This window comes from Rattus norvegicus, chromosome 3, assembly GCF_036323735.1.
Source record: "Rattus norvegicus strain BN/NHsdMcwi chromosome 3, GRCr8, whole genome shotgun sequence".
Taxonomy (NCBI): Eukaryota; Metazoa; Chordata; class Mammalia; order Rodentia; family Muridae; genus Rattus; species Rattus norvegicus.
Window position 1 is genome coordinate 32069374 of NC_086021.1, and position 20036 is coordinate 32089409.

Below are 20036 nucleotides of genomic sequence, written 5' to 3' on the forward strand. Positions count from 1 at the left end.
ACGCTGCCACCAATGCGGACCAGACAAAGCCTAGAAGACACATCAAGAAAGCACTGTTCTCTGAAGTGCCTGGGATGTTCCAGAGGCCACTGTAGACACTGCTGGCTCTGGCTCTGTCTTAGCTGCATTAGAATGTCTAAAGTAGTTTTGTTGTTCTGTTCTGTTCTGTTTTGTTTTGTTTTTGTGAAAAGGAACAGAACAAGGGTCATAAGTATCTGGATTCTGGTGGGAGTGGGAATGAGTTGGGAAAACTCAAGTCAAGAGAAATAGGTTAGCAAGAGCAGAGCAAGAAGAAACGTGGTGTTCCTGGCCACGGGAGCTGCTGCTGTTTATTTGAGATGTATTTTAAGTTATGTATCTGTCTTTGCTAGGGTTTCTATTGCTGTGATCAAATTCCATGACAAAATATAAGTTGGAAAATAAAAGTTTCTTTCATCTTCCAGTTCCATATCACAGCCTATCATTCAGAGAAGTCAGGGCAGGAACTCAAGGCAGCAACCTGGAGGTTTGTTTGTTGAATGAGACCCCAGGAAGCTGGGAGGCAGCTCCACAGTTAAGAGTGTGTGCCCCTCTTCCAGAGGGTCCAGCTTCAGCTTCTAGCGTGCTCACTGGGCAGCTCACAGCCACCATAACTCCAGTTCCAGGGGATCCAACACCCTCCCCTGACTCCACCAGAACCCACATGCATGTGTTATCCACGCACATAGACACATGTGTCATACACTCACCCAAACACATGCACACAATTACATTTTTTTAATTAAAGAAAACACAGACAACAGAAGCAAAAATAGATCAAGTGATTTGGACCCAACTAGGAAGCTTCTGCACAGCAAAGGAAGCCATTGGGTCAGTGAGAAGAATGACAATTGAAGATTGGAGCAGGATGTTTGCAAACTTTGCCACCCAGGTCCATAAGAAACCAGGAATGCTGGAAACAAGACCTGGAGGAGATGCAGAACAAGGAAGCATTGTTAAAAAAAAATACCCACAATGCCAGTAATTATACATGACACTAGATAGTTTAGTAAAAAAAAAAATTATGCCTAATCCCGTGAAAACACAGAGGTGGTGGCTTGAATGAGAATGGGCTCCCCAGGCTCACTTCTCTAAATACTTGAACACATTTAAAGCCATTTGGGAAGGATTGGGGGTATGGCTTTGTTGGAAGAGGTGTGTCACTGGCAGAAGGCTTTAAGGTTTCAAAAGCCAACGCCATTCCTTGTGTCTCTTTCTCTCTGGCTTGTGCTTGTGGATCAGATGCGAGCTCTCAGCTACTATCCAAGCTCTGTGCCTGCAGCCAGCCATGCCGGCTACCCTGCCTGCTGCCGTGCTTCCTATCATGATGACCATGCGCTCTAACCCTTCAGAACTGTGAGCCCCAAATCAAATACTTCTTGTATAAGCAGTCTTGTCATCGTGTTTCGTCACAGCAGCAGAAGAGCAGCTAAGACAATGTGTTATTATGACTGTTCGTCCTTGTTGTCAACTGGACTGGATTTGGAATCAACAGAGGCTTTGCCAAGGAGGGAATATGGCTTAACTGAATTTGGACAACACTGTCTGATTGGCTGGGCTTCTGAACAGAATGAAAAGGTACAGAGCTCCAGTAACTTGTGCCGTCTTCAGGTACGGGGAGTTCAGCAGAAATGATTGGATCCCTTGGAGCTGGAGTTTTGTGAGCAGCCTGATATGGGTGCTGGGAGCTGAACTCAGATCTTCCCAAGAACAGCATGGGTTTATAACTGGTGAGCAGTCTCTCCCACCCCAACTGTACCCTCTTAAACCATAAGCCGAAAAATAAATCCTTCTTCCTTTAAGTTGCTATCACTCACTGCAATAAGAAGAGTAATTAATGCAGCAACTTAAAAGTTTTAATGCTCTGTTTAGGTATTTATTTTATGTGCATGGGTGTTTTGCTTGAATACATGTCTGTGTACCACATATGTGCCCGGTGCCAAGGAAGCCAGACGGGGGCACCAGTTGTGAGTCACCATGTGGGTTTGAGGAACTGAAGCAGGGTCTTCTGCACGAGTGGCTGTACTCTTAGCCATTCCTCCCACCTTACCAACAATTTATAAGAGATACTTTCTAAGACGCAGATTTAGACAAGCAGGAGTAAGAGGAAGGGGAGAGAATTGTGGGTGACTTCTAATCAAAGGAGGGGCTGTGCAGCAGCTGTCACGTCAGATCAAACAGAGCTTCCAGAACAAAGCTTTGCCGGAACCCAAACTAGCGGAGCACACAAAGGACAGGCTCCTTCACACAGAGCTACAGCAAGGCTCAACTTGTAGTTACTCTGTGTTGCTGTGGTAAAACACCATGACCCTAAGAAAGGGAAGAAAGAGTTTATTTGGGGTTTAAGGTTTCAGAGGGAGAGTCCGGAATGATGAGGAGGTAGGTCAGCAAGGGACAAGCACGAGGGATCAATCGCATTTTCAACCACACAGCAAACCTGAGAGAGAGAACTGGCAGTGGGGTGAGGCTAAAAAAATCTCAGAGCCCGCCCCCGGGAATGCAATTCCTCCAGTAAGGCTGAACTTCCCCCATGACCTCATCGGACAGTACCACCAACTCGGGAGCCATTGTTCAAATACATAAGCCTATGCGGTGTATGGATATGTGTCCTCACAGAATGACAACAGACTTTTAATGGTGAGAAGGGGGAGTAATATGGCTCAGAGAAGACACACCTCTTGGTCTTGACTGGGGATACATAGTCCCTACTCATCCGAGAGGGAGGGTACTTCCAGTCCAAAGAAAGAGCCCTATCCAAACCCAATTGGGTGAAGCAATGACTTTACTGAGATTACACACAGGAGCTTAAGTCACTCAGAGACACAGTATCACCCACAAGTCCTACTCCCACCATGGGCTACTCAGGAAAATTGTCCCAATGCACCCCAGCCCATCAACACTCACTGTGCACTAGCGCCCCAAGACCTTGGGCAGCTGAAGCAGTGGAGAGTGTGGTAGGATCTCAGCTAATGTTCCTTAATGGTCCCCTGGCTGTCAACCTAGCATTCTGCCTGTTCCACTGTCCTGGATGTGCCCAAGGTCTTGTGTAAGTCAGCACAGCTACTCAGCTTCAAGACAGTCATGGTCGTGTCACACCCAGGCAAAACAACTACACTGCTGTGACAGATTGGGGACATCACTAAGTCAGCGGGGACATGGGGAATTTGAATAGCGCAGCTAATAAGTTCACATATTGTTTTTAAAATGGATCCCATGCTACGCTAAAACATGCCTCCAGACGTCCGAGAACCTTGGCAACTCCCAGGCCAGGCCTGTGAGCACAGAGGGGAAACCGGGAAGACACTGCCGGGAGAGCAAGAGAAACAACCCCAACCCAGGGTTCAAGCCTCACAGCAGAAATCACAGTGTATTTATCCAGGAAGGTAGTAAAGCATACTGCATGCTGCACATTGGGGCTAGAGAGACAGTGCTTATGAGCACTGGCTGCTCTTCCTGAGGTCACAGGTTCAAGTCCCGCAGTCACATGGTGGCTCGCAAAGGTCTGTAATGCAAGTTGCAGGGGATCTGTTAATTCCTTCTGGACTCCAGATGCTCTGCACACATGGGATATACATACAGATGCAGACACGCACACACACACACACACACACACACACACACACACACATAAATAAAAATAAATGAATAAAAATTACCTTAAAAGGATACTGTGTGTCAAAAATTTGAGGCATGAAGCAAAAACAATATGTACACAAGGGAATTTAGAGTATTATGCAATTGTTTTGGAAAACCTGGAAACATGTGAACTCGTCTCAAAATATGCAAGAGGGAAGCAGGCTAATATAGAACACGAAAATAAAGAATAAAGACTGGGGATGAGAACGCAGACAAACCCTAAGCCAGTTCAAGGCAAGAAAGTCAAATGCCACACTTTGGAAATAATAGTCACAAATAAAGAGATATACAGCAAATAAAAATAATAGAGACGAGTAGGGTGGTGGAGGCAGGAGAACTGACACAAGTTCAAAGCCAGCCTGAGCTACATATGGAGCTCCCGATCCGCTACAGCTACATGGGGAGTGAGACCTTGTCTCAAAAACACCCCCCAACCTTGGGGATTGGTTCTAATACTTTGTCTTAATTCAGCTCCCAAAAGCTGCACTTCCAGATGCTGATGGTCCCTGCCCCCAGCTGATTGGTAATGAAGAATTGCCACACAACCAATGGTTGGACAGGGAGACAGAGGAGGCGGGACTTCTAGACTGTGGGCAAGAAAGGATCAAGGGGGGAAGAGGAACCACCACAGTGCCACAGTGCGGGAGCAGAGAGATCAGAATTAAAGGCCCACCGACATGTAAGAATCCAGGGAAGTGGCCCCAGAGGCCACTCCCCAACTTGGTCTGGGGAACCAAAGATAAAAAAAATCGATTTAGAAAATGTTAACTCAGGAATACCAGAGGGGGATGTGTGCTAGCCGAGGGGAGGTTTAGAAGTGCCCAGTCATTGAGCTAATTAGGTATATTAAAAATTAAGCTAATGTGTGTGTGTGTGTGTGTGTGTGTGTGTGTGTGTGTGTGTGTGTGTGTGTGTGTGATTTGTGATTCCAGAAGAGCTCTGGCTGGTGGCTAGAAGCTTGATCACCCACCAGGAGGGAGCTCAAAGCGGTTTAACTATTCACCGCTATACTCCAAGGGCTGGAGAGATGCTGGACTGCTCTTGCAGGGAATCTGATTTAGGTTCCCAGCACCCACTCTGGATGGCTCACAACCACCTATAACTCCTCTTCTCAGGTACCTGTACACCTGAAGTACACATATACATGTATGTATACATGCATGCATGCATACATGTATATATGTAGAAAACATGCATACCATTAATAAAAAATAAATCAATTAATTTCCTCAAATTAGAAAGCAAACATATTTACATGTGTATCCATAAAATAATGGTTAATAGGAGAACATGGTCCGAATACATAGAAGTTCTATTTCATATATTTAAATTTTTAAGTGAATTGACAAATTTCTAGAAAAATGCCTTCCAACACAATAATAGAAAATACTCACAGTGCTGAAGTGAAGTCACAGTTTAACATCTGCCCAGTGACAAACTGTCCTCAGAAAACTTCAGCCAGGAGTTCCAAACAACATCCAGCAAAGAAAAGGTGGACTCTGTGAGTCTGTTTGGCCACAGTGGTTAGCCTTGCGCCTTGACAGGACTGAAAGTCACCTAGATGACTCACCAATGAGCATATTTGTGATAGTGGCTTTCAAAGATTAACCGGGGAGAGATGGCTCACCTTCAAAGTAGGTGGCAGAGTCTGAGGAAAAGGCAGTGCTGCCTGCCTGTCTGCCTTCACTTCTTCTGAGGGGGTGTGTCAGTTCTCATCACCACTGTTGCTTCTGCTGCCACCGCCACCACCATTGCCACCACCGCTGCCACTGCTGCCACCACCACCACCACGACTGCCACCACCTCTACCTCTGCCACCACCACCACCACCACTGCCACCACTACTACCACTGCCACCACCTCCACCACTGCCACCACCTCCACCTCTGCCACTGCCCTCTGCTGACATCAGACTCCAGCTTCGTTGACCTTCCAATGCAGACTCAATGCTATTGACACTCCAGGGAGAGCCAGGTCTTTAGTGCCAAACTAGGACAGTTGAGGCATCCAGCTTCATGGACTGAGCAGCTACCAGATTCCCGGCCTCTCCTAAAGGCAAGTAGCCATTCTTGAACTACCTAGGCCATATTGTGTGAGGCATTCTCCTAAATTCTCTTTTATTATACAGATAAACACAGAAATGTAATATAGATATATACATCCCATGGGTTCTGCTCCTCTAGAGAACCTTGTTATGTCGATTTGACACATGCTACAGGCACTTGAGAAGGAAAGTCTTGATTTATGAACTGCCTAGACCATACTGGCCTGTAGGCCTTTCTGTGGGGGATTGTCTTCGTGGTTAATTGATGTAGGAGAGCCCAGCCCACTGTGGGAGGCACCATCCCCTAGACCAGTACTGCTGGACTTGGTAAGAAAGCTCAGAAAGTGCAATCCTGGGGCTGGAGAGATGGCTCAGTGGTTAAGAGCACTGACTGTTCTTCTAGAGGTCCTGAGTTCAAATCCCAGCAACCACATGGTGGCTCACAACCATCTGTAATGGGATCTGATGCCCTCTTCTGGTGTGTCTGAAGATAATAATAATAAATGATAATAAATAAAATTAAATAAATAAATCTTAAATAAGAAAGTGCAATGCCATTAGCAAACCATCGAGCAGCATTCCTCCATGGTTTCTGCTGCACTTCCTTCAGTTCCTGCTGGACGTAAGTCTTCATAGAATAGCTAGTGGGTCTGCCTCCAGGTTCCAGCCTTCATTCCCTCCTGCAAAGATCGATTATGACCTGGAACTGTAGCCAAACAACTCTTCTCCTCCCCTCTGTTACCTTTTGTCATGGTGCTCGTCACAGTGACATAGCTGGAACTAGAAGGCCCGCCTAACACATCAGGGATCATACAGAGCTCATCGGAGAGGGCAGTGCAGCCTGACACCCATCCTGGCAAGGGCAGAACAAGAAATAAAAGGAACAACCAATCTCGCTCAGCCAATCAGCTCTAGCAACGTGGAAAGAGCTGTCTCTCCATGTCCAAGCTCACTCTTAAAACACAGGCTAGCTTAACACGGGAAAATGATGGTATTGACAGCATTAATAACCTAAAGTGGGGACTCCAGCGAGGGTCTATTGACTGCTTAGTAGCCTCTCCAAGGGTTTGATGAAAGTCAACAGCCAGACTCTCACCTAAAGTCAGAGCATCAGCCGTGGCCATCCATCCATCTCGGACCACACAATGACACAACAGTGCAAAACTCAATACAGTACCATGCCCAGTTGGCATGCACAGCCCCGAAACAGCGGTAAGCTTCTTCCAGGAGCTGGCAAAGAAGTTAGGGCTAGAAGAGCCATGACAAAAAGGCAAAAAGGAGGTGTGCAGCATGAGCTGGTTGTCTCCTGGCCTTCCTCCTTAAGGCAGTGGGCCACTGTGCACATACAGCTCAAGAAAAGACAAGGACAGGAGCAGGGAGGAAAGGCCGGATCCTTAAGTGGTGTCTTAAAAAAAAAGTCTCAACAATGTGAGAAATAAAAATCAGACACTTGGGAACACGGCTCAGTAAATAAGGTGATTGTTGAACAAGCATGGAGACTTGAGCGCAGATACCCAGCAACTGTATGAAAGCCGGGCATGGCAGTGTATGACTGTAATACTGGGCTGAGAGAGTGGAAACAGCAGATTCCTGCAGCTCCCACTACCTCTTCTCTCAGAATCTGTGAACTCCATGTTCAGTGAGAAACATTGTCTCAAAACTAAAAAAATAGAGAAGGATAGATTGCTCAGTGGATACGAGTAGTTACTGCTCTTGCAGAGGACCTGGGACCCCAGCATCCACTTGTCAGCTCAGAACTGCCTATAACCAATCTGTGGGGTTTCTGTTACGTTTCTTCTAGTCCATTGTCTCATATAAGTGCTCTGTGCTTATGAGCATACTTGCAAGCAACGCAAATTGATAAGTATACAAAATGAAAATAAATCCTTAAAAAGAATAGATAAGCACAAAGGAGAAGTTGAGGAAGACCCCCATGCCTCTGGTTGTATGAACGTGTGTATACCACACAAGAGAAAGAAGAAATGAAGGGAGGGAGGGAGGGGAAGTGAGCGCACTAGAGTTCAGGGCCCACTAAGGAAAGCTCCAGGGACTCCCAGGATTACGGGAGCTGAGGCTGCAAGTCAAGTCTTTAGACGTCAAGCCCCAGCTTTGGAGGAGGAGAGCCACTCACTGGATGGAATCCCCTGCTGTTACTGTGAAGGTCTGAAAGGGGCTAAGCTCACTGCCTTCAGGAACACAGCCCCACAGCCAGAACTTAGATACATTGTCACCCCCGAGGTCTGGCACTGAGTCAAATAGTAGCAGTCAACCTGAGAGACTGATCTGGAGGAAACAAAGTGAACAGTAGAAAGAGACCTGTGGGAACTCGAGATATTAAAGTCATGGGATGTAGCATTTGAGGTGTTTCCTTTGTCAGTCTGACAAAGGAAAAAAATCCTGAGATAAACAACTTAACAGAAGAAAATATCTATTATTGTTCATGTTTCCCGAGGTCTCAGTGCACAGTCACTGGGCTCTGCAGCTTTTGGGCCCCTGTACAGTGAATCAGAATGTATTGAGAAGAAGCTGCTTGCTTCAAAGCAGCCAGGAAGGATTAGGGAGGAGGAAGAGAGGACAGGATGGATCCTTTAAAATCACCTCCACAAGGAATGATGTCCCCCCCCAATTAGGTCCCACCTCTTAGTTTCCAACACCTGTCAATAATGCCATCAAAGTACTCCTTGAACCCTCATGAGTCAACCACTCCCCAAAGGCCCCACCTCTAGTTATTGTTCTGGGGACCAAGCCTTGACACTTGAACCTTGTGATGGTGGGGGGGGGGGTATATTTCCTATCCAAACTATCCCATGTGACCTTTAAGTAATTCTGATAAAAGAAAAAAATCAAGAAGGGATGTGGAATTGAGGAGCAATTTGAGAACAGGCATGCATATACACACGTGAGTTGATGGTCTGTTAATATAGGAAGCTAAAACAATTCAAGAGTGAGCACAGACGTGGAATAGACACAGCCAAGAAAAGAATTAATGATTCTGGAAGACGAGTTGAATGAACCCCAGGTGAGAGATCATGAATTCTAAGCTAGGCTTGGCTGTGTAGACAGAGATGTCTCAGAGATAAATAAATAAAAATTAAAAGAAAGGTGGTAAGATTGGAAACAAAGTGCTGTTGCTCAAAAACTATTCAGAAAGCTCTAGAAGGCCATAATCAAAAAGAAAGAAAAGAGAAAAAAAAAGACATACAGATCTTCTGTATAGGAAATCAAAAGGAATTTGCAAGAATCTAAACTTAAGCAAGGCCAGAAAAGTCACACCCGATTCAACACACAGAACCCAAGCTCATTTGTAGGTGTGAAAATCTAAGTCGCAAATACAATTCCATTTACAAAACAAGATAATTAGGCATGAACTTAGCAGAGTGTTAAGGGTTAACAGAGAGCTGGAGCTGCAGGCAGTTCTGAGCAGCCACCATTGGGTGCTGGAAACCAAACTGGTCCTCTGGAAGAACAGGAAATGCTTTCAACCACTGAGCCATCTCTCCAGCTCTCCAGCCAGGTTTGGTGACTCAGGTAGGTCTATTCCACAGTGGATGTGGAAGGACACAGGTACTGGAAAGGCAGAAACTGGATCCTACTACAGGTAAAGAAAGCCACGTTGAAGAATAAAGTGGAGAGCCAAAGCGTGACCCAGATTGAGGACCAGAGCAGGAACTGGAGCCCACCAAACCATCACGCCCAGCCGACAGCTAAGGAGCACACAGAGCGAGTCTTGTACAGAAGGTTGCTGCTCATGGAACATGCTGCAGAACTGGATACCCATGGGCCCCAGAGCCAACTCACAAAGGTGTCTTCGGACCTCTACATGCATGCTATGGCATGTGCTTGCACCCACATGTGCACTCTACATGCATGCTATGACATGTGCTTGCACATGTATGCTCTCTACATGCATGTTATGGCATGTGCTTGCACACACATGTGTGTACTCTACATGCATGCATACATTTGAAAGATTAAAAAAATGCCTGTGACATTTTTTAAGTCTGACTTTGATCTTGGCTTCACATCTTTGCTCCCCCAAAATGAACTCATCGGAAAGATCATGGATTTAAATGTAAAATATAAAATTATAGAAAATTTAGGGAACAAATGTATGAAGTCATCCTCTAGCCCTTGGGCAATTTCCTAGCTGATACCAAGAGAAGGTAAAAGGGAAAATTGATTAAAAGAAAACGCCTTAATCACAATTAAAATGGTTACCTTCTGAACAATATATTATCCAGTCAGCATTTTGGCCATGTATGTGGCATATTCTATAAGACTAAATGAATAAAAATGAATGTGCTGTTCTTCAGAAAACAGAACTGAGATTTTTATCTCACTTAGATCAAAGAAATGCCAATGACTTTTTTTTTCAGTACTCCCTGTATGATCATAAAATAAAGCCATTTACAAAGTAAATACAGAGAGGAACTCAATGTATTTGAGGGAGGAGGGCTTCAAAGGATTACAAAGGAAAGGGTCCACAATTAACCTGGAGACACTGAGTGTCTCTCAAGCTTGACGATGTCCTCAGGGGGCAGCGCTTTACCATGGCCACTCAGTGTGAGCCAGGCTTCAGAACAAGATGTGGTAGTCACCATGATGGGAAAATGGTTTAACTGAGTTTCCACTGGGGCTGGAGATGACTCAGTGGTTAAGAGCACTGGCTGCTCCTGCAGAGGACCAGGGTTCAGTTCCCAGCATCCACGTGGTAGTTCACAACCTTTCAGACCCCCAATTCCAGGAGATCTGATACCTTCTTCTAGGCTCAAGGGCACTGAACATGGGCATGATGCACACCCATAAAATAAAGTAAACAAATCCTAAAAAAAAAAAATACCCAGTGAAATTACTAGATTTCAGGAGAGATTGTGGCATAACTGTTACATGCGAAACTAGTGAACAGAGCAATTGCTTGAGGAATGTGGTGGTGCACACCTTTAATCCCAGCACTCTGTGAGTTCAAGACCAGCCTGATCTACATAAGATAGATTCTAAGATAACCAGGGCTACACAGTGAGAGCTTGTCCCCAAAACTGACAAACAGCAACAAAAAGCAATTGCTTTTTTTTAATCCTAACCAAAATTAAATAAAGATAAAAAATGAAAATTCTAAGGATAACTGAGGATAAAACGGAGAGAGTGAGTATATAGTTCCCGGGGAGAATACAGCCACACACGCTCTGAGCATTTGTGAAGAAAGTAATAAAAGACGTTTGGTGCTATGTGGAGAGATGTGGAGCTTATTCTCGACGTCTAAACCACACTGTGCAGATGCCTCCGCCCTCCCCCGTTCACACCACGGCCTGCAGTTTCAGCATACACTCTGTAAGAACACACAGATGGCCTCGGTGTGGATGGGGCTTGACGAGCTTGGCAAAAGCCAGGAAGAGCGAAGACTATCGAAGAATCTCGAAGAAGCACCGCTGGGCTTGACAGTTACTGCAGGGGATACTCGGGTCCATTCCGCACCCAAAAATCCCAGTTAGCAAGCAGGGAGAGAGAGAGAGAGAGAGAGAGAGAGAGAGAGAGAGAGAGAGAGAGAGAGAGAGAAACACATGTATTCTTATTCAGTCGATGCACTGTGTGTAGACAAGACAAGAGGAGGAGAAAATTCTAAATTCTATGAGATCGCTGAGTCAAGGCCAAAGGCAACAAGCCAAGCTAATTGGTTTTCTATATAGCAACAAATACTCGAGCAGCCTTTAAATACCACTTAAATACTACCAACTACTTAAGAGAAAAATCACTACAAAATGTCGGGGAGCTCTCCACTCAATGCCACAGAGCATTGCTGGGGGAAACTGAGGATCTGAGTAAGTGGAGGTCAATCTCTGCTAGCGAATGGGAAGACTCAATGTGGTAATTCTATCAGTGCTTAAGGGTTGGGGATTATCTCGGTCCCCAGCTCCACCAAAAGGAAAAATGAATACAATTTTCTCCCCGAAGTGATCTGCTTCATGTCACAACATGCTTCATGGAACTTGATTAACAGATTCTAAATTACATATGGAGACACACAGACTCAAAGAACATCAGGGTCCTGCCGATGCAGACAGCTGGGATTCTGTTACTTGAAATAGAAATGTGTTAGGAGTCATTATGGGCCCAGGAGCAGCTAGGCCAGCCCTGGAATCCCAGAAACCACATGAACACACACACACACACACACACACACACACACACACTTTCACACATGCACACATTCATATGTTTTCAGACACACACTCATACATGCACACACATGCCTTGTCAGATACACACACTTTCACACACGCACACATTCATATCCTTTCAGATACACGCACTCTTGCACACAGGCACGCACACTCGTACTCAGATGCACACATGTTTTCACTCATGAACTGTATCCATTGTTTTCCTTGTTACAATCACAAAGTACCTGAGAAGAAGCAATTCCGGAGCAGAAAGGTCAACTTGGGCTTACAGTTTGAGAGACATGGTCTGCCATGCTAGAAAGGCATAGCGGCTAGAGCTTGAAGCAGTTGGCCACAGTTATGTCTGCAGTCAGGCAGCTGGAGTACAGAGAGGAAATGAGATTAGGCTAAGCAGGCTTCCCACCACAGGGAGTCATTTCCTACAGTGAGGCTCCCCCTCCTGAAGGTTTCACAATAGGACAAAACAGTGCCAATTCCTGGGGACAAGGTGTCCAAACATCTGAGCCTGTGGAAGCATTTCACAAACACACACACACACACACACACACACACTCACACACACACGCACACACACACGCACACACGCATGCATGCACACACACATGCATGCCCACACAGCAAGTCTCTCATACACACACAAAGTAATCAAATTTACAACATTCTGTAGCTCAGGAGAGGAAAGTCTTTTTTTTTTTTTTAATACAATGGCGCTATGTCGACTGACAGTCCCCTTCTTTATACCCACACAGAGAAATGCATTCAAAGTAGACCCAACAGAACATGAAATTTTCTAGAAGAAAACAAAGTGGTTTCACAGCCTTTACCCCAAGCTTAAAGCTCGTATGTTTGGGATTTTGGTGAATTTAAGAACTTTCATTTGTCAAAAGATTTGGAGGGCAAGAGACAGACGAAAAGATATTTCGAAGCACAGATCCTTGGGGACTGGCTCTATAGCGCATAATGGGTCCCACAAGTCAACAAGCAAAGTGTAAATAGCTCAATATTTTAGTGGGTGAGAGACCAAATAGACACTAATGAACAGAAGACATGCATGTGGTCAGTTCACGCACAAAGACATTCAGCGTAATAGCCCAGGAAATGCAAATTCCAGCCCAGGGAGGTTTTCCTACACTGCTACCAGGAGGAAAAGCCAGATAGTAGTAAATGTTAACAAAAGTTTAGAAGTAGTCACCTGTAGGGGTGTCTAATGTTTGGACTTCTCTGGATCACGTCGCCATCCATAAAATTCACATGGGAACCCCACATCGAGTTACAAAAAGAAAATCACAAAAAAAAAGTTTACATATAATAAATTAATGATATTATTTTAGACTGCATTCATAGCTATCTGTGGCCATGTGTGCCCCAGGGGCCATGGGTTGGACAAACCTAAACTTTCATGTTCTTCTGGCAGAGTGAAAAAAATAATAAAATAATAATTACATATAGAAATTTGGGGAAACGTTAAACAACATCCTCCAGAATCCAGTGATTCTACTTACAGGCATGCATCTAACAGAAACGGTGGAGCCGCAGGAAGCTGATCAGGAACGCTCGTGGATACCTCAGGCCTTATGAATGCATACTGTACATAGGAAACCTGCCACCAACCTGTGTAGGAAACAAAGTGTAGCGTCTGATCGCACGACAGAAGACTGCACGGTTGTGAACAATGCCTGTGAAGGGATCACAGACTGCCTTGCTGGATAGCAGTGTGAGGGATTCCGTGTCTCCGTATGCACAGAGGTTATGAATAGGCTATCTAGTTGGGATGGAGCCACCCCTTGAAAGACACAAGCTAGCCGAACTCCCATGCAAGGAAAAAGACAGTGAACAGGCAGGCCTGTGTCTAGTAAGACCCGAAATCGGTAAGCTACATCCTTCTGGAAAAGAAGGCATCAGGCCCTGTGGGGTTTTCTGGTAAATTCTACCAAACATGGAAAGGAAATGTTGCATCAGCCCTCAACACGCTCTTCCAGGAAAAAAACAAAAAACAAACCCACAAGTGTGCAAACATCACTGTGCTCGTTCTGGGGCCAGCCTCTATGTGAAGGTTAATCTTGATTGTCCACATTGGCAGTGTTTAAAATCGCCATGGAAACACCTCTCTGAGCATGTCTGCGAGGGGGCTTCTGGATTGTGTTCATTGAGGTAGGGAGGTCCGGTGTAAATGTGCACAGGACCACTCAGTGGTAATTTCCCGCGTACTTCCTTAGCATTAGGGAAGCTTGGGAAACTGACCTAAGCCAACCTGTCCTCACCTCAATGTCTAAACCCCATTCATCTATTGCAGACCAGGTGGGGTCCTCGCAGGACCTAGTGAGCAACCGCACATGCAACAGAAGTAACTCTCCCTAGATGGAGGCACTGTGAGATGGGTAGCCTGTGATGTGTGATGCTCCGCCCACAAGTTACCTGTATACTTAGCATCCTTCCTGCCCAGACATCTGCTGGGTGTGGCTGACAGCCAAGCTCATTCTAACATGCATATTAAAAAAGTAAATGCACTTTTTAAAAGTTATATTTTTATTTATTATATATGAGCACACTGTATCTGTCTTCAGACACACCAGAAGAGGGCATCGAATCCCATTACAGATGGTTGTGAGCCACCATGTGGTTGCTGGGAATTGAACTCAGGACCTCTGAAAGAACAGTCAGTGCTCTTAACTGTTGAGGCATCTCTCCAGCCCCCCAAAATGACCTTTTTAAAAGCTGCAAAGGACCATTAAGCTCAAGTGATTGTGGAAACAGCAGAATGAGAGGACCCATTCTCTCCGCCATTCAGATGCACTCAGAGCTACAGGCATCAAGACAGTGTGCTAAGGCCTGTGGAGAAGAAGTGTGCTCCTGTGTGAGTGAACGTTCACAATGGGTATGGCTACCCAATACCTCAGGGTAGCCTTCTCCTGATCAAGCTCATTGGATCATCAAGGCCCTCACCTCATCCGGTTCTGATGTTGACAGTGTGTGAAGAGAGAATGAACACAGCTCCCTGCAGCTGGCAGGATGGCTGCAGCCTGAGACTGTTCCCCTCAATAGACACCCACTGAGGTCAGCTAAACCCCTCCTCCTTTAGCTAAATATACAATAGCGGGCTGATTTCCAGACGGGCTAACGTGTCTCCGTCAGAGCTGGTGGCTCACCCAATCCCAGCTCTCCTCTCTGTATGTCACTTTTTCATTTGCTGACACCTCAGTCCTGTCACTCAGTCCTGTCACTCCCGAAGCAGCACCATCCTCAGCAGGTGGCCAACAGACAGATGCAGAGGTCCTTGGGACAAAACAGAACCCAGCATTTGAGCTGCACCAACAAAACTTCAAAAGCAATTTCAGGGAATGGGGAGGCAGCTCAGTTGGTAAAGCACTTGCTTCAAAAGCATGAGGATCCAAGTGTGACTCGTTAGGACAAAAAGGAATGTGTGGCCGTTAACACCTAGACTTGTAAGCCTCCCTCGGCTAGGGAGGCAGAGACAGGAAGATTCCCAGTGCTTGCTGGGAAAGTACCTTAACAAACGGGTGAGTTTTTAAAGGTTCGGTGAGAGGCCCTGCCTCAGAAAAGTAAGGTAGAGAATCACTAAAAGGATGTCTGCCTTTACATGTCCCCAGTGACATCAGCTACTAGCCAACACACACAGAGAGACAGACTAACCAATAGACAAACAGACATGGAGTAAACAGAAAGAAGGGGGGAGACAGACAGAGACAGGGGAGAGAGATAGAGGGAGAAGAAGAGATAAAAACAGTTTGAAGCAGAAAGCATATTATTTGTAATAATTTCTGTGGGAGACACTGGTCCCACACAGGCCCAACAGTGACCATATTAAATATAAAATGTAAATTATTAGATTTTTAGAGAAAAAAAAACTAAGACATCTTTAGAATCTAGCTCAGAGATTTAGATTCAAAAAAGGAAAAATGTGTCATTTGACCCCCATCAATTAAGACAAAGATGAAGATAAGCTAGAGAGAAAAGAAAATATTGATAAGTCTATTGATAAGTCTCTCTCTCTCTCTCTCTCTCTCTCTCTCTCTCTCTCTCTCTCTCCTCTCTCTCTCTGTCTCTCAGCATACAGGTACGCAGGCCAGACGGTTGATATCACGTCTTCTTCATTCATCCTCCATTTTATTTGCTGAATAAATCTAATTGCAGGATCTCTCACTGGAGCTAGAGCTCACTGGTTTGGCCAGACTGGCTGCCTGTGAGCCACAGGCATCCTCCTGCCTCTGCTTCTCCAGGACTGGAATTACAAACGTGGGCCACTCCGAGACCTGTGTTTTTGCATAGCGTTTGGAACTCATCCTTGCAAAGCAAACACTGCACCAGCGTGGTGGTTTGAATGGTTTGGCCCCCCCAGACGCATGTGTTTGAGTGCTTGGCCCACAGGAAGTGGCACTATTACAAGGTGTGGCCTTGTTGGAATGGGAGTGGCCTTGTTGGAGGAAGTGTGTCACAGTGGGGGTGGGTTTTAAAGTCTCCTATGCTCAAGCTACACCCAGTGTGGCAACAGTCTCCTGTAGCCTGTGGATAGAGATGGAGAACTCTCGGCTCCTTCTCCAGCACCATGCCTGCCCGCCCGAAGCCATGCTTCCCACCATGATGATAACAGACTGAACCACTGAATCCGTAAGCCAGCCCCAATTAAAGGTTTTCCTTCCTAAGAGTTACCTTGGTCATTGGTGCCTCTTCACAGTGATGGAAACCCTAAGACAACCAGTTAAGCCATCTTCCCAGCATGACAAGTCGCAGATTTGACAAAGGACAAGTATCTATAATACATAAAGAATTCTCAAACCTCAAATTAAATGAACAATGAAATTATAAAACAGGCAAGAGGCATGAGCAGAGATATCTCCATGGGAACAGGCAGACGGTAAATAGACCCATAAAAAAGATGTCCAGAACCACCAGCTGTGAGGGAGGCACAAATTAAACCCACAGTGAGCTATCACAGCAGGCCTATCAAGGCAAATCTAATGAAAACTAAAGCCTGAACCAGATGCCGTGGAGGGTGCAGAGAAAGTGCACAGCACATAGCCTGCTGGTGAGAAGGTAGAGGCTATAACCACTCCGAAAAGCAGGCTGGCAGCTTTTTGTAAAACAAAACCCTCAACAATATTTCCCAGCAATTGGACTCCTGGGCATTTATCCCGGAGACAGGAAAACGTGTTCACTCGAAACTTAAATGTTCCCAGCAGCTTCAGGTGTCATGTCGCCAAAGGGGAACCAAGTGACCTACAACGATGAGCAGCTAACAGTCCCACCACGGAAAACGGCAGCGTTAAAAGGAGCCACAGATAAGCACATTGTTTGAATGAATCCCGTGGGGACAGGGCCGAGTGGGGAAGGATTCCGAAGGCCAAGGGTACAAGATTCCTTTTATAGACTATCCCAGAACCACAAGCCACCGAGAGCTGGTTATACCTGACCAGAGCCAGGACTGGAGAGAAACAGAAGTGATAGCCAGAAGGGTTCCCCCACCCAAGGTCACATATGCAAGTAGATGTTACAGATGTCAGCATCATGACTCTGGTATCAATTCTGGTTCTAGAACTAATCCCCACCAGTAGAGTGCACAGACCTCTGATCATTCCCCCTGGCTGCACACAGATCAAAACCGATGGACATTGTACAGCCCAGCGGCCTCAGTCACCGAGGTCTCCACACCCAGCCCTGTGTGGTTTCTGCAGCTGGGGAAGGCAGGAGCTGTGTGCAGTTACTGCTTTTGCAATATAAGCATCACTGAGAGCAGGGAGAGTGGCCGTGAAAGCGCCGGGGCCCTGCATGTGTGTGTTCTGTCACTTTAACTGCTGATATAAATTTGCTTGGCTGTGACAGACACAGGGCTGTTCCAGCAAAGAGAGAAAATAAGCGCCTGGCCCAGCCTTTTCTCCACGATGATGGAGTCAAATGCTCTCTGGGGCTGCCTGGGGCAGGAAGAAGAGCCGCGCTTCCGGGGTTGGATCAGCTTGAATGTGACTTGACTTTGTTCCTTGCCAGCATCCGGCCTGAGATACCCTGTCTCCTTTCCGCTGCTAAGGACTAAAGGGTGAAGAGGTTTGGGGAGGTGGGGGATGCAGGCATATGGCTCTACAGCAAGCAGGAACCTTGAGATCTAAGAACTTGGAATCATGCTAGCAGGAGGGAGCTGGCAATGGCCAAGGTGAGGTCCTGTGTTGTCTGTGCACCTGGAGGAAAGATGCACAGACATGGGCTGCAGGGTCGGCTGGAGTCCGTTAGGAAAATTCAGAGACCTCCTCCAGGGCTGGTGAGACAGAAAATGGCACAGCAGCATCAAAAGGCAATGCAGACTTCCCCTGCGGTCCACGGAGAAGGATGATGTGTGTCCACATGACCTCCCAGTTTATGGTAGCCACCTTCATAATAATCCAAGGGAGCTGGAGAGACGGGCGGCTATGCCATCTCCTGCTCCTCTTGCTGGGGACTGGGTTTGGAACGCACTAGGTACTCACAAGCATCTATTTCTTAATTCCCAGTGTGCGGAGGCCCTACTTTGTCTCAGTGGGCACCTGCGTGCACACGGTGCGCATTCAGACAAGCAGCCAAGTGTACACACAAAATTACAATTTAAAATAATTCTAGTAACCACCCAAGAAGGAACACGGCCAGTGTCTTCCCACAGGTAAGCCAGTCAGCAAAGGTAGCCTCCATGCACAAGAGGAGATAAATGGCTGCACCCCAAAGCCTGCGCTGAGGAAGAGGAGCCAGGCCTCAAAGGCCAGTCATTCACTTGGTGAATGCAAAACGCCCAGAAGTAGCCACTAGAGTGTGTAAGCAGCAGCTTGGGGACTTGGATAGCCATAGCGAGGCGGCTACACGTATCTATCTGTCTCACAACATCTGACTATGTCACCCTGGCTGCCCTCAGCTTCGTAGGTACTGGGACGACAGTTGCACACTACCACGCTTACCTCATGGGCTTCTCTCCTCACAAGAATGTTAAGAAGCAGGTGGGTGTTACTGTAATCCCTACTTTGCAGATGAAAACAGGAAGTCTAGCAAGGTTAAGGCACTTCTCCAAGGCTACACTGCCACTAATGCTGGACCAGAGCTCAAACTCAAGACACGGGGCCTAAATGAAAACAGTTACTTGGACTTGCTGCTGTCCAAAGGCTCTGTCCTCCTCGCCTGCTGCTGTGAGCCCCTGAAAGCCCCCGAGCCCTGTGAGACACACATGGTTTCCAAGCATTCTCAGACAATGCTTCTCCCATAATGGCTGCAAAAAGGCCTTGTAGCTGTTGTAGCTGGCACTCAGTTCTTGACTAAGGAGAATGCCCAGAGCACAAGGTGACAGGGGTTGGCAGGATTGATGTCCAGACCAGCAGGGGCCTCCCCAGGCCCAGTTGGCACTATCCCCACTCTCCACACCCCCCTGAGCTCTGCCTCTCTGCTCTCACTGGCTCCAGCGGCCTCTACCAGCCTTGCTACCGCCTGCTCACCAGCCAGCCAGCTGCAGGGGCTTCTGACAGGCTCCGGCTGAATAATTTATTGCACATCCATGAGCAACTAGGAGGAAATAAAAACAGCCGTGCATGGGGCGCGCGCGCGCGCGCATGTGTGTGTGTGTGTGTGTGTGTGTGTGTGTGTGTGTGTGTGTGTGTGTGTGTGTGTGCCTGGTACCTGGTGTGTGTGCATGTGTTTGGTCCCCTCCCAGGGAACAGGTTTTCTACTCTGAGTGGCCTCTGGGCCACAGCCTGGATCAAGTTTCCAGTTGCTTCCCCTGCATCGGCCACCAGCTGTGTGCACCTGCCTCCAGCACAGTCACGTCCCTGTTCTGGACAACCTGCTCACCCTCAATTTGACTATTCGTCTTGATCTTTGCGGTGATCACTATCAGTCCCCCTTGGCCAGTGAAAGACTCTGGCAGCTTCCTACCTACACACAGTGATGATGGTCTTATCCAGGTCCACAGACTGAAAGGGCCTTCTCCATCACTCCATCAGCTGTCCTTGGCCTAGCAAGAGCTGGACCAAGATCGCCACATTCATCAGGCTGGGACACGCCCTACTGAAGTCACAAGGAACCTGACAACTCCATCCCAGCCGTGCCTCAGACACTTGAACCATGTCCACCTCAGCCTGACCCTCTACACGGCCTGGTGGTGACTTTCTAGTGCTGAGTTCTAGGCTGGGTTCTTG

The 20036-nt window shown here is 46.7% G+C and overlaps 1 long non-coding RNA gene across 1 annotated transcript; it reads right to left on the minus strand.

Annotated features, from left to right (window-relative positions):
• Positions 1-741: 741 nt before the first annotated feature.
• On the minus strand, positions 742-12234 carry LOC134486352 (uncharacterized). Its single transcript, XR_010065155.1, has 2 exons — positions 12102-12234; positions 742-944 (listed from the first exon to the last, which is right to left on the minus strand). It is a non-coding gene; the product is annotated as an uncharacterized LOC134486352 (long non-coding RNA).
• Positions 12235-20036: the final 7802 nt, after the last annotated feature.